The sequence below is a fragment of the Mytilus edulis genome, chromosome 8 (genome assembly GCF_963676685.1).
Source record: "Mytilus edulis chromosome 8, xbMytEdul2.2, whole genome shotgun sequence".
NCBI classification, from domain to species: Eukaryota; Metazoa; Mollusca; class Bivalvia; order Mytilida; family Mytilidae; genus Mytilus; species Mytilus edulis.
In genome coordinates this window covers 12,737,063-12,749,434 of record NC_092351.1, presented here as the reverse complement: position 1 = coordinate 12,749,434, position 12,372 = coordinate 12,737,063, and the positions used below count along the sequence as shown (strand labels likewise).

At 32.8% G+C, this 12,372-nt stretch overlaps 1 protein-coding gene across 1 annotated transcript in view; it reads left to right on the top strand.

Annotated features, from left to right (window-relative positions):
- The first annotated feature begins 1,160 nt into the window (after positions 1 to 1,160).
- The window catches only part of LOC139484849 (uncharacterized), a 56,457-nt gene continuing 45,245 nt past the window's right edge, over positions 1,161 to 12,372 (top strand). The window contains exon 1 of the mRNA XM_071268846.1: positions 1,161 to 1,232. The gene's annotated coding sequence lies outside the window, so the exon portion shown is untranslated. The remainder of the gene's footprint in view (positions 1,233 to 12,372) is intronic.

Sequence of the window (12,372 nt, the reverse complement as noted above, 5' to 3'; positions counted from 1 at the left end):
GATTAAAACTCAAATATACTACAAAATAGCGATATAGAAAAAAATCACAAAAATACTGAACTCCGAGGAACATTCAAAACGGAAAGTCCCCAATTGAGGCAACAATGATGTGCTGAAAAGCTATCAGATAATTGCAGAAGACTTGAATAAAACTGCCATAAGGAAGAAAATGTTTATAAAATAAAAAAAAAGGATTTTGAAATGGTTGATTTCGTTTATGTTTTATGTGATGTAATGCGGTATGTTTCCTTGTTTAACTCTATAAATGTTTTATTTAAAACGTTTATTGTGTAATGTTAACCAAATTAGAACATTACACAATAAACGTTTTAAATAAAACATTTATAGAGTTAAACAAGGAAACATACCGCATTACATCACATAAAACATAAACGAAATCAACCATTTCAAAATCCTTTTTTTTTATTTTAACGTTGAGACATATTTGTTAATAAACGTTGAGATCACAGGGCTCACAAGATGAACATTGTATAAACACCCACGAAGATCGAAAGATGATAGAGTCTAAATAAACTGCTACGACATCGATCATTAGTGTTTGTGTGTTTAGATGTCAGCTGTTATCACAAAAAAAAAGACAATTAACTCATTATAGATACTAGGCTTAAATCTATGTATGCCAGACGCGCGTCTACAAAAAACTCATCAGTGACGCTGGAATCCCAAAAAGTTTAAAAGGCCAAATAAATTACGAAAGGAATGTATGATATGCAGCTAGCTACATTGAACATTCGCATATTTCGAGCCGAGTACACATATAGCTTATATTAAATTATATTAAAATAACTGTTTTTATCTTACAATTTAAGAATATTATAACAAAAATACCAAACTTCAAAGAAAATTCAAATGTCAATATTCTGTATATAATGTTTGGTTCAAAACATCAGATGTTTTGTACTTTTTTCCGCAAATGAAATGTTTTTAGCATGTTTGAATTTTATGTTTACGGAACAGACATTTTATTTCATTGAACTAGATTAGTGGTTTACAAAGTATATCAAATATATCAAATATAACAATAAACATTAATATATTAAGGTTTAAGTTATAACATATAACTGTGATTATCGTAGACATTGAGATAATCCCTATTCAAAGGTTTACCTGTAAACGATCTTCATCGATACATTTCTTAAATTACTCTGTCATGTATGTACCCTATAGACAACTCAAAAGTAAATGTCGGTCAATGTATGAAAACTATGCAGGTATGTTTATTTGTTGTCTGCTTAGCTTGGTGCAAGATATGATGTTTTTAGCATGTCTTCTAATTATATATCTTTTAATATCAATTAGTGTAACATTTTCATGTTGTGCATGAATACTACTTTCGTTTTCAACTTAATAATGGATGTTGATATAAGCATCACAACGTCCTGTTTCAAAACATCTTAATCCGGACTATGTTACTAAAACTATGCTAGACATAGCGTAAATATGGTTGTACAGATCGCATGTCCAGTTGGAATAAGCAAGATGTGCTCGGGGTGGGGTGGGAAGGTTTAGGCACTTCAAACTTTCTTTGGTAGGGCTGAGCAACTGAGCGTCAAGTACCCCACCCTTTACATATATTTTGTTTATCAAAAATATACATCTTGTCATATATCTATTAACAAAAATTAGACCTATAGATATATTTGAATATTTGCAATTATATCACTTTCTTTTCCAATGAATTCGTCACATCGTAAACACTTTCTTCTTATTGTCCCTTTTACATCTTTCATTATGAAGATATTTCAATTCCAAAATACAATACATATAAAAGACGTTTGGTCAGATCATAGATGGTATAACATATATGATTTTAACATGTTCAAATATTATTCAAAACTTGATAAAATGTGAAATGGGTTTCTTCCGGTATAAATGTCAATTTGGTCGGATTTATTGCATCTATCACTGGCATCAGTTGAAATACCACATCATAATAACTAGAGTTTAATTAGTTTGACACATAACCAATGCATTAACCACTGTGGTTTAACCGCATTAAAAATAAATACGGACATCTGATTAGTTTCAGATACTTATGATATAATCACATGAATCAAGCAAGGGATAACATCAACCTATTGATATATTTTATCTGAACTTCTCACCCTTTTCATATAATATAGAGCATGAGAAAGTGACCTATTCCAGCGTTTCATCCCTACCACTAATTATATCGTAAGTGCAATAATTCCCCCCCCCCCCCCCCCCGATCCCTCGCGATGTGACAGTGTAACAAAAAAATATGTTATTTTATATCTATTTTAACGAGAGTGTATATTTCCTTTAACACAGTTGAATTTTGTAAGCCTAAAGTTTTACACTCCCTGTCGTTCAATCTAAAACATGTGACTTGAAGACTCACCTCATGGTGAAGTAAATATAAATTCCAATTTACGAATATGACAGCTAATGTCCATTTGTTCGTATTGAGATTTAGTTATTCGTTTGATTTTGTCAATATTATTGTCTTTTTTTAATCATTCTCAGATTAAGTACTTTTCTTTGATATCAAATAAATCTTCAAGGCATGGTTTTAAATTTTACCGTGAATACAAAAAGTTACATACAAGTCATAATTGATCAACAAGCCTAATTGCACCAAGATATCCTAATACGATGTATAGATTACCTTAGCTGTATTTTGCAACACTTTTACGAATTTTGGTCCTTAAAGCTCTTCAACTTCGTACTTTTTTTGGACTTTTTAACTTTTTGGATTCGAGCATCACTGATGAGTCTTTTGTAGACGAAACGCGCGTCTGGCGTATATACAAATTTTAGTCCTGGTACCTATGATGGGTTTATTGTCAATGAGTTGAGATATGATATTCAGAAAGAAAATGGAAACTATTCTTTTCTTATAGAGAATTGGTTGTCACTTTTTAATAGATATTATTTTAAGAAAAGCCTTTTCTGATATGACTTATTTCTTTCGCTAGTCAAACAATAACAAAAAGTATTGAACCTTTATTCTTATTATGATGCAAAGCAAAATAAATTTATGCATTACTCTTTCGGAAAAGTGTACAAAATCAAATTGAAATATAATTCAACCAATGCTTTTCGAACATTAAAGTGATGATATCATACAAACAAAAACGCCCAAGCTGAAAGTTTTTTCGTTGCGTGAACCCTCAAAATTCGGATATTATTGCATTCAAATGTAGTTTTTGGGTAACTGTATTTTTTTGATTATATTTTCAACTGCTTTATTCACAAATTCAACAAAATAAAAGTCAACATGGCGGCTCCTTAGTTACGAATTGTCAATTGTTGATTTGACGGTAGCGTACATGAATAGAAGAGCAAATGTTTAGGTAAATGAGGTTAACATATTTTTTCTTGCTGTTATAGAAGAAATAATCACGCGATCTATAGATTTTTTGGAGATTTTTAGCTTTATCTAATTAGCTATCAAATGTACCAGGATTATAATTTAGTACGTCAGACGCGCGTTTCGTCTACACAACACTAATCAGTGACGCCCAAATCCAAATATTTATAACGCCAAACATGTACAAAGCTGAATAGCAATGAGGATAAAAAAATTCTAAAAATTGTGCTAAACACGGCTAAGGTAATATATGCCTGGGAGAAGAAAGTTCTTAGTTATTCGAAAAATGTTTTGTAAACAGGAAATTTATAAAAATGACAGTGGGTAAAATAGAATAGCAGCCACTTACATGGCATACCCAACTTATCATCCATATTTTTTAAATAAACGTATTTATTTTATTAGATTCGAAATAATTCATTGAAACAATAGATTTGTTGGAAATTAACACATAAAATATTAAAGACCTATTGTAAATTTTCAACAAATATATAGCTTACATGATTTATTTCTTAAAATATAATTGATTTCTGAATAAATAGCAACTAAATGTACATGGTGTACTATGTAAGTTTTCAAATTTCAAAAAACCCTACTATTTCAGATTGTCTATGTTGTCATAGCATAACTTCAAATACATTAAATCGATTAACAATGTGCAAATTACCTTGATACTAAATTAGAGTAGGGGCATTAAGGCCTAGTTTTGGCCCAAGAAAATAAAATGTTTTAAATTAAAAACTGAAAGATTGTTATCTGCTGACGTCACGATTACCTCATAATATGTATTGTTTTCACAAAAACGAAGAAAAATAAAGAATTTATGCAGTTTTCTATCCTTATTTCCTTTGAGGAAACATCCGGCGCAGCCGAGAAACAACAAAATAATTTAACAGAAGCTTTATTATAACTATTGGCATAATCTCACCAAATATAAAGTTGTTTCTTGGGTGCGCACATACTTTTTCAATCTAAAATATACTTAAAATTTGATAAAAAAAACAAGGAAAATCATGAAATTTAACAAAATATGCAAATAAGGTCATGATTCGTTGCCATGGTAAAGTGTTTGATGTCAAATTTGATTTGTTTTTCTTAGTACCTTATACCTTAGTAAAGTTTTCAGTAATTTAAAAATATGTAGGATAACTTTTAAAGTTGCAGTAATTTCTGGGCCAAATAAGGGCCTTATTGCCCCTACTCCTTTCCTCGTTAAAATACAAGGGTTGAGAAATGAACTTTTATAGTGCCGATTACCTGCCATCTTCGCTAGCCAAGGGTAACGATCCACTTTCGCTCTCTTCACCCTTGGCGGATTGAGATAAAATTTCGGAGACACAAGGTAAGGATTTTTATTGGTTGCAGTCAAAACTCGCTGCATACAATCAAAAAGCGCCTATGACATGATCACGTGTAAATGTATAAAGTGTTTGTAAACAATTAACACGTGTTTATTGTGCAACAAGTCGTTAAATACCTTAACATACGACTATATTTTGTGACAACTTGAATGTTTTTATTCGTCCAATAGAAGTTCCTGTGTATGTTTTATGCACAAATGCATGAATGTTGACGTATATTTTCAATTCCGGCTTTACCAAGCGTGTAGAATCTAGACGCTACCGTGTTTTTACCTCCAACTTCAAGAGTTCAAGTGCTACCATTGGTAAAAAATAATGTATTCGGAATGGGCGTGATTTTTATCTTCCGATAGATGGCGCAACATTGTTATCACAAATGTTGGCTCAATCCACCAAGGGTGAAGAGAGCGAAAGTGGATTGTAAACCTTGGCTTACGAAAATGATTACCTGCTTAAGGTTGCACTTTGTGAATACAGCTGTTTCTCAAAACACTAATCTTTTGGGGGGTCTTGAATATTCATAGAACATTAATTTTGTTTACATACATGTACTGGTTCCCAGTATTGCTCTCTGTGTTCCATCTCACATAGAAAAAACTTGGAAATGTTACCAGTACGTTTACAGGTGCATATTGTTTACATTGAGATCTGAGGTAACCTTTCACTCGAGGTAGGGGTAGTTAAGAAAATAAAGTGTTAGTTTAAACTCTTAGAAACTCAGGGCATATACACATTGAAAATATGCCGCACAGCCCTATAGTTTGACCTTTGAAAAAAATTGTGGTGCATATAAACTTTCAATTCTAGGATAAGTTTTCAAAACTTCATAGTAAAAATGGTACAGTTTGAGCCGTAAAAGGAGTTTCTATGGGATACCAGTTGGAATAAGCAAGATGTGCTCGGGGGTGGGGTGGGAAGGTTTAGGTACTTCAAACTTTCTTAGGTAGGGGTGAGCAACTGAGCATCAAGTACCTCACCCTTTTCATATATTTTGTTTATCAAAAATATATATCTTGTCATATATCTATTAACAACAAGAGTGCACACGCTGAAATATCTCGCCTTCTTTCCTAATCATTGTTTTTATTTTGATAGTACTAAGTATAAAGCTTTAGTACAACTGTCTCATAAATTTAACATAAACCAAGAAAAACTAAACATTGACCTTTGAACCATGAAAATGAGGTCAAGGTCAGATGAACCATGCCAGACAGACATGTACAGCTAACAATTCTTCCAAACAACAAATATAGTTAACCTATTGCTTATACTTTAAGAAAACAGACTAAAACACAAAAACTTAACACAGAGCAATGAACCGTGAAATTGAGGTCAAGGTCAAATAAAACCTGTGCGACTGATATATACATGTAGATCATAAAATATGTCCATACACCAAATAAAGTTGACATATTGCATACAGTATTCGAAAAAAGACCAAAACTCAAAAACTTAACTTTGACCATTGAACCATGAAAATGAGGTCAAGGTCAGATGACACATGCCAGCTAGACATGTACACCTTACAATCATTTCATACACCAAATATAGTAGACCTATTGCATACAGTATAAGAAAAACAGACCAAAACACAAAAACTTAACAATAACCACTGAACCATGAAAATGAGGTCAAGGTCAGACGACACCTGCCAGTTGGACATGTACCCCTTACAATATTCCATACACCGAATATACTAGACCTACTGCTTATAGTATCTGAGATATGGACTTGACCACCAAAACTTAACCTTGTTCACTGATCCATGAAATGAGGTCGAGGTCAAGTGAAAACTGTCTGACGGGCATGAGGACCTTGTAAGGTACACACATATCAAATATAGTTATCCTATTACTTACAATAAGAGAGAATTTAACATTACTTTTCAAGTAGTCACTGAACCATGAAAATGAGGTCAAGGACATTGAACATGTGACTGACGGAAACTTCGTAACATGAGGCATCTATGTACAAAGTATGAAGCATCCAGGTCTCCCACCTTTTAAAATATAAAGCTTTTAAGAAGTGAGCTAACACCGCCGCCGCCGCCGGAACACTATCCCTATATCGAGCTTTCTGCGACTAAAGTCGCAGGCTCGATAAAAATTAGACCTACAGATATATTTGAATATTCGCAATATTTTCCAATGAATTCGTCACATCGTAACTATTAAAGACCTATTGTAAATTTTCAACAAATATATAGCTTACATGATTTATTTCTTAAAGTATAATTGATTTCTGAATAAATAGCGACTAAATGTACATAGTGTACTATGTAAGTTTTCAAATTTCAAAAAACCCTACTATTTCAGATTGTCTATGTTGTCATAGCAAAACTTCAAATACATTAAATCGCTTAACAATGTGCAAATTACCTTGATACTAAATTTCCTCGTTAAAATACATGGGTTGAGAAATGAATTTTTATAGTGCCGATTACCTGCTTAAGATTGCACTTTGTGAATACAGCTGTTTCTCAAAACACTAATCTTTTGGGAGGGTCTTGAATATTCATAGAAAATTAATTCTGTATACATACTGGTTCCCAGTTATGCTCTTTGTGTTCCATCTGACATAGAAAAAAAACTTGGAAATGTTACCAGTACATTTACAGGTGCATATTGTTTACATTGAGATCTGTGGAAACCTTTCACTCGAGGTAGGGGTAGTTAAGAAAATTAATGTTAGTTTAAAATCTTAGAAATTCAGGGTATGTACACGTTGAAAATATGCCGCACAGCCCAATTGTTTGGCCTTTGAAAAAATTGTGGTGCATATAAACTTTCAATTCTAGGATAAGTTTTCAAAACATCATAGTAAAAATGGTACAGTTTGAGCCATAAAAGGAGTTTCGGTGGGATACTGCATTGTCAATATTTACAGAAATGCAACGTTAACTTTAAAAAATACATATGTTACTATGTATCTCCGTAAACGCAATTCGATGCAATTTGCATATTTATTTTCAGCACCATGAAATGTACTACAACACTTAATGCCCGATTCGTTTTATAACTACAATGTAATGTGTCTTTCCGTTCAATTGTCAGGGCCTGATGGCATAGACCCTATATCATTTTCTAATCCAATGACCAAGATGGTTGTGCTGTAAAATGTACATATAGCGCTTGTAGAATACAGGAGTACGATAATGTGTTTTTAGTTGGCTAAGGCGAAGCATTTCGACTTTTCGCCATGTAAGCGACATGCAGAAGTAAAAGCAATATATGTCGGTTCAGAGTCAAAATAATATGCCCTGTTTTAAACAAAACGAATATATTGTACGCAAAATGTGAGGAATTATACTCATCAATGTGTTTGCAATAAAGAGTATCGTTATTTCATATCAATATGTCATCGTCAGGAATTTTAATATTTGACGGTGGACATAAAGCCGACATTAAAACGTTTATCTAATCATTTATCTATTTTAGTTTGAATGAAATGTGTATTTACCAAATTAATAATTCAGCTTTATACATATACTAATAAAGCACTTGTCTCAATTATCAGGATACAATATTAATTAGTAGAAATTAAAAGTCGTTTTACTTTGAATACTCATTTTGAATACGGAAATACACAGCCACTTGCTGAACAAAATTCACTAATCATTTCAACTGAATAAACATGCAGACAATGGCTGTTCATACATGTAACGGTAGAAACGTTTTGGAAACCAAAGAAAGAACGCAAACCGTATTAACAAAAAAGTTCAAAATACATTTTTTTAGAATTGCCCAGGATATAAGTTAAAGTGATGTCTACAATTTTCAGGCCGAACGAGATCTTACCATATCGACATACAAATGTTTTTGTCAAGTAGTGATACACAAATTTCCATTTTAATGGGAAGAGTATGTTACTTGCCTTATTTTTAAATTCAGTATCGATACAGTAGTATACCGGTGTGTTCAAAAGTCATAAATCAATTGAAAGAAAACAAATCCGGGTTTTAAACCGAAACCCCAAAAAAAACCACGCCAAGTGAAAAAGAAAAACAAATGAACAACCTACACATGCCTAAGTCTTTATCCCTTTTTTCATAATACTTAATTGACAATTTAATCTACGAAGAATTCTCTAAAAGGTCGTAGAAGTGTAGATGAGTGAAAACCCTCAAGCTTTTATGAAACTATACCACTATTTTATAAGCAACAATAAAGTTTAAGTTTTATCGATTTTTTATGCCATATTTTGTGAATTGCTTGCAAGAATCTAACTTGCCTCATATGTATCTAAAATGTATTGCTCTGATACAGATGGATGGTGTGTGCAGAATAAATAGTAGTTTATATTCAACCGAAAATGAAATCTTTATAAAATATTTTGAATTTTTAGTGGTTACTATTTAAAGGAAATCGGTACTGCATCTATTCATGAAAAAAAAGTCTACAGGAAGAGGGGCACACTCGGTTCTCATAGGAATGCCAATAGTTTGTTGCATAACACGTCACAATTCTTGTCAATCAAGCAATCAAGCATCTTGATGATGCCAGTTTCAGAGAATTCTATATAGATAAAGGAAGATGTGGTGTTAGTGCCAATGAGACAACTCTCCATCCAAATAACAATTTAAAAAGTAAACCATTATAGGTTAAAGTACGGCCTTCAACACGGAGCCTTGGCTCACACCGAACAACAAGCTATAAAGGGCCCCAACATTATTAGTGTAAAACCATTCAAACGGGAAAACCAACGGACCAATCTATATAAACAAAATGAGAAACGAGAAACACGTATATATTACATAAAGAAACGACAACTACTGTACATCAGATTCCTGACTTAGGACAGGTGCAAAAATTTGCAGCGGGATTAAACGTTTTAATGGATCCAAACTTTCTCCCTTTTTCTGAAACAATAGCATAACATCACAACATAGGAAAACACACGATAAAATATCAATTGGCGGACTTAACTCAATCAAAAAACGTATGATTACACAATTATGTTTGTATCAGAGTGTGTTTTACAAAGTAGGATTTATCACTCCCCAAGACTAGATACTTGTATTTTTTTATGAATCGAAGCAGTACCAACTCCTTCAATTTGTCTTTTAATTTGGAAGGAGAGTACTTGCGTTAAGTGAAGAAAAGTCAAATATTTTAATAATATTGCATGAGGGAAGAATCTTAGATTATTTGTTCCCTAAAAGATCTTTGGAAGGTTTTGGTATCCGCATCTTATTCACGACACATGTAGAGTAGGAAGTTTCACAACAACTGTGAACCCCGGCTTTGATTGCTGATAAAATTGTAATTAATATCTTAGAAAGGATGTTCGTGGAGCAGTTAAAAAAAAACAGCACTATACCGTAGTTTGTGAGGACACTTATTTATTTAGGTATTCAATATAGTGATGGAAGACCCAGCTCTTCATTTTTAATGGACATTCAAAAAGTACATAAAACAAACCTAACAATATGAATATCCACGATTTCCGCTTCAGTAAGTGTCGGTACGGTATAATGTTGAGTTTCCAAGTTAATTGGCAATACGTAATTCATGTATTAAGCAGTTTATAAAATGATATCTACACACACAAACGGTGTTGTCTGGGATTTTATCTGTGGCAACACTAACATATTTGACATGGAGGTATGATAAGTGTTTTGCAACATTAAGGTCTTTAAAGGTTGACGTAGTATGTGTATTGATAGACAACGACACATTCAAACTCTGAGTTGTGACTCACAGCCTTAATCTATTCGGTGAGTATATACGTCGTCTTTCTCTCGTTTAGTTCATTGCCTAGTATAATCATCGAATGAATACCTCGGTATTGTTTATGTTGTGTTCTCAATTGATGGATAAAGGCTTACGATATTTCGGACCTTTGGATAACACATTTCACAACTTTGGTGTCACCGGTTAAAACGTGGCTAGCTGTATTATATGTGAATTGGTAACTAGCACAGGTGCAATCAGGAGGTTTCAAATTGGAGTCTTCAACATAGAGATCCTGCAAAACGTGTTTGTAATTGAAACGTTTAATTGCAATTGATTTGGTATAAGCATAGGAAATCATTGGTATATACTGATCTCTAAAATTGTCGGACACGTTAAGGCAAGGTATCTGGACACATTTGAGCTAAAAACAGATTCGAACTAGTTCGTTGGGAAAGAAATTGCACGTTTTTTGGTGAGGTGTAATTTGGTGACAAGTTTAGGTGAACGGAACACGCTTGGGGGAATAGACAGGTTTGGTTGGATGGACACGTTTGAGAGTTTTTTTACATATACAAATGTCGTAGTTATAGGCTTGTGACTAGTGGCGTTTTTAAATCCCTTACAACTTATGTGGTACCACTTTGTGTGTGTCATTACACATGTATTAATACTCTACTTTATTTATATAATACACACTTTTTAAATATTTGTGCAAATCCAACGCTTTTTTTTTGTAAATCTGTAACATTACATTTATCATCTGAAACTCTCAAATATACACATTTTTAAAGCCAGAAATTCTTGAATTTGCTGAAACGCTAGGATCTTTTTTATAACACGGGATTATAGTAAAAAAATTGGTTATAAGCGAAATCGAGGATACACCAAGGAAGCAGTCAGAGAGAATACGTCCGAGAAAAACAAATATGTTAGAACACTCTGACCAAATGAAAAACGAAAAGAGAAACAACTGTCAACTTAACGTTACATTAAATAAAAGATTGAACAACCCTAAACTTGATAATACTGGTAGTTATCTCAAATAGATGCTCCGAAAAATGCAGTTATTTTTGTTTTACAATTAATATATATATATATATATATATATACATTAACATGTTTTTATCGAATAAGAGTTCTACGAAAAATGTAGACATACAATGAATAACGAAAATACATTTGGTTCAATACTTTGCTGCAAGAAACAGGGGAAGGCGACAAAGAGACAACCCGACCTAAGAGCAGAAAAATTGCCAGGAAAATCTAAAATCAAAAGGCCCTTAAACTTTCTAAATTATGCTACACAAATATATTGTCTATATTGAATAGCAGTAAGATTAAACACGAGCAAACATATCGTTATTCGTCTATTTCTTCTGTTTTTTCTGTTTTTAGGGGGTGGGGGTGGGGGTTATGGGGGATTAGATGTAAGAACGCCTAAATGAGTGATATTACATATGTACGCATCATCTTCAAATCACTACTAAGCAACGGTTTGTCCAGATTAGTTGTTTTAGATTGGCTTAAATGACTTATAAACGTTGGAACACAACCGAAAGGGAAAAGGATATCATTTCGGATGATCTGACATCATTGGTCCTTTAGACCTGAACGGTCGATGTGTTACTATATAAATAACACATAGCTGAGAGGGTAATAAGAGCAGATTGGTACCCCGAGAGAACATTGTCAACCTCGGCGAAGCCAAGGTTGACAATGCCTTTTCGAGGGGTTCCAATCTGCTCTATCACCTTCTCAGCTATGTGTTATTTAATTTATTTTACTGAATGTCCTATCATTATTGGCTTTTACAGATTACTTTTATTTTAAAAGTATTTTCTATGACGTCCAGTTCATAACAACGTTGCGGGCATTAGACAAAAACCAACAAAAGTTATTTTATTTATTTTAACAGTCAATAATAAAATCTGAGCCAAATCGTAGAACTTAAGCATTGTATTTAATTCCTTGATGTAAATTC